The 2,500-nt window shown below is 47.3% G+C and overlaps 8 non-coding genes and 1 pseudogene across 8 annotated transcripts in view; all 9 read right to left on the bottom strand.

Annotated features, from left to right (window-relative positions):
• LOC146216597 (5S ribosomal RNA) overlaps positions 1-56 on the bottom strand; it is a 119-nt gene extending 63 nt beyond the window's left edge. Inside the window, exon 1 of the ribosomal RNA XR_014752467.1 lies at positions 1-56. This exon is cut by the window's left edge and continues 63 nt beyond it. This is a non-coding gene — a ribosomal RNA (5S ribosomal RNA).
• A 182-nt stretch (positions 57-238) lies between these two features.
• On the bottom strand, positions 239-357 carry LOC146216596 (5S ribosomal RNA). Its single transcript, XR_014752264.1, has one exon. It is a non-coding gene; the product is annotated as a 5S ribosomal RNA (ribosomal RNA).
• Positions 358-531: 174 nt separating this feature from the next.
• LOC146216595 (5S ribosomal RNA) lies at positions 532-650 on the bottom strand. Its single transcript, XR_014752648.1, has one exon. It is a non-coding gene; the product is annotated as a 5S ribosomal RNA (ribosomal RNA).
• Positions 651-832: 182 nt separating this feature from the next.
• Positions 833-951, bottom strand: LOC146216594 (5S ribosomal RNA). The gene has a single exon (XR_014751931.1). It is a non-coding gene; the product is annotated as a 5S ribosomal RNA (ribosomal RNA).
• Positions 952-1,133: 182 nt separating this feature from the next.
• LOC146216593 (5S ribosomal RNA) lies at positions 1,134-1,252 on the bottom strand. The gene has a single exon (XR_014752252.1). It is a non-coding gene; the product is annotated as a 5S ribosomal RNA (ribosomal RNA).
• Positions 1,253-1,430: 178 nt separating this feature from the next.
• LOC146216592 (5S ribosomal RNA) lies at positions 1,431-1,549 on the bottom strand (annotated as a pseudogene).
• A 186-nt stretch (positions 1,550-1,735) lies between these two features.
• Positions 1,736-1,854, bottom strand: LOC146216591 (5S ribosomal RNA). The gene has a single exon (XR_014752290.1). It is a non-coding gene; the product is annotated as a 5S ribosomal RNA (ribosomal RNA).
• Positions 1,855-2,038: 184 nt separating this feature from the next.
• Positions 2,039-2,157, bottom strand: LOC146216590 (5S ribosomal RNA). Its single transcript, XR_014752848.1, has one exon. It is a non-coding gene; the product is annotated as a 5S ribosomal RNA (ribosomal RNA).
• A 190-nt stretch (positions 2,158-2,347) lies between these two features.
• On the bottom strand, positions 2,348-2,466 carry LOC146216589 (5S ribosomal RNA). The gene has a single exon (XR_014752241.1). It is a non-coding gene; the product is annotated as a 5S ribosomal RNA (ribosomal RNA).
• Between the last annotated feature and the right edge of the window lie 34 nt (positions 2,467-2,500).

Here is a 2,500-nt window from a genome sequence, read left to right as displayed (position 1 = left end):
CTTAGCTTCCGAGATCAGACGAGATCGGGCGTTGCCAGGCTGGTATGGCCGTACGAAATAAGTTGACAACCATAGGCTACTTATCCATATACAGATTTAGCAATTGACAATGCAAGGTAGTCTCTCTCTCTCTCTCTCTCTCTCTCTCGTGTCAAAATGAAAACAGCTTCCAGCCCCTTTCATGAAGGACTACTTGTGCATATTGCAAGATGTCAGTTTCTAAGTGAATGAGCAAAAGAGCATACAGCACCTGGTATTCCCAGGCGGTCTCCCATCCAAGTACTAACCAGGCCCGACCCTGCTTAGCTTCCGAGATCAGACGAGATCGGGCGTTGCCAGGCTGGTATGGCCGTACGAAATAAGTTGACAACCATAGGCTACTTATCCATATACAGATTTAGCAATTGACAATGCAAGGTGGTCTCTCTCTCTCTCTCTCTCGTGTCAAAATGAAAACAGCTTCCAGCCCCTTTCATGAAGGACTACTTGTGCATATTGCAAGATTTCAGTTTCTAAGTGAATGAGCAAAAGAGCATGCAGCACCTGGTATTCCCAGGCGGTCTCCCATCCAAGTACTAACCAGGCCCGACCCTGCTTAGCTTCCGAGATCAGACGAGATCGGGCGTTGCCAGGCTGGTATGGCCGTACGAAATAAGTTGACAACCATAGGCTACTTATCCATATACAGATTTTGCAATTGACAATGCAAGGTAGTCTCTCTCTCTCTCTCTCTCTCTCTCTCGTGTCAAAATGAAAACAGCTTCCAGCCCCTTTCATGAAGGACTACTTGTGCATATTGCAAGATGTCAGTTTCTAAGTGAATGAGCAAAAGAGCATACAGCACCTGGTATTCCCAGGCGGTCTCCCATCCAAGTACTAACCAGGCCCGACCCTGCTTAGCTTCCGAGATCAGACGTGATCGGGCGTTGCCAGGCTGGTATGGCCGTACGAAATAAGTTGACAACCATAGGCTACTTATCCATATACAGATTTAGCAATTGACAATGCAAGGTAGTCTCTCTCTCTCTCTCTCTCTCTCTCTCGTGTCAAAATGAAAACAGCTTCCAGCCCCTTTCATGAAGGACTACTTGTGCATATTGCAAGATGTCAGTTTCTAAGTGAATGAGCAAAAGAGCATACAGCACCTGGTATTCCCAGGCGGTCTCCCATCCAAGTACTAACCAGGCCCGACCCTGCTTAGCTTCCGAGATCAGACGAGATCGGGCGTTGCCAGGCTGGTATGGCCGTACGAAATAAGTTGACAACCATAGGCTACTTATCCATATACAGATTTAGCAATTGACAATGCAAGGTAGTCTCTCTCTCTCTCTCTCTCTCTCGTGTCAAAATGAAAACAGCTTCCAGCCCCTTTCATGAAGGACTACTTGTGCATATTGCAAGATGTCAGTTTCTAAGTGAATGAGCAAAAGAGCATACAGCACCTGGTATTCCCAGGCGGTCTCCCATTCAAGTACTAACCAGGCCCGACCCTGCTTAGCTTCCGGGATCAGACGAGATCGGGCGTTGCCAGGCTGGTATGGCCGTACGAAATAAGTTGACAACCATAGGCTACTTATCCATATACAGATTTAGCAATTGACAATGCAAGGTAGTCTCTCTCTCTCTCTCTCTCTCTCTCTCTCTCGTGTCAAAATGAAAACAGCTTCCAGCCCCTTTCATGAAGGACTACTTGTGCATATTGCAAGATGTCAGTTTCTAAGTGAATGAGCAAAAGAGCATACAGCACCTGGTATTCCCAGGCGGTCTCCCATCCAAGTACTAACCAGGCCCGACCCTGCTTAGCTTCCGAGATCAGACGAGATCGGGCGTTGCCAGGCTGGTATGGCCGTACAAAATAAGTTGACAACCATAGGCTACTTATCCATATACAGATTTAGCAATTGACAATGCAAGGTAGTCTCTCTCTCTCTCTCTCTCTCTCTCTCTCGTGTCAAAATGAAAACAGCTTCCAGCCCCTTTCATGAAGGACTACTTGTGCATATTGCAAGATGTCAGTTTCTAAGTGAATGAGCAAAAGAGCATACAGCACCTGGTATTCCCAGGCGGTCTCCCATCCAAGTACTAACCAGGCCCGACCCTGCTTAGCTTCCGGGATCAGACGAGATCGGGCGTTGCCAGGCTGGTATGGCCGTACGAAATAAGTTGACAACCATAGGCTACTTATCCATATACAGATTTAGCAATTGACAATGCAAGGTAGTCTCTCTCTCTCTCTCTCTCTCTCTCTCTCTCTCTCGTGTCAAAATGAAAACAGCTTCCAGCCCCTTTCATGAAGGACTACTTGTGCATATTGCAAGATGTCAGTTTCTAAGTGAATGAGCAAAAGAGCATACAGCACCTGGTATTCCCAGGCGGTCTCCCATCCAAGTACTAACCAGGCCCGACCCTGCTTAGCTTCCGAGATCAGACGAGATCGGGCGTTGCCAGGCTGGTATGGCCGTACGAAATAAGTTGACAACCATAGGCTACTTATCCATAT

Source organism: Hypomesus nipponensis, chromosome 28 (assembly GCF_054491055.1).
Source record: "Hypomesus nipponensis isolate SF chromosome 28, ASM5449105v1, whole genome shotgun sequence".
In the NCBI taxonomy this organism is placed as follows: Eukaryota; Metazoa; Chordata; class Actinopteri; order Osmeriformes; family Osmeridae; genus Hypomesus; species Hypomesus nipponensis.
The sequence above is the reverse complement of the archived record's forward strand: the minus strand, read 5'-3'. Positions and strand labels throughout refer to the sequence as shown.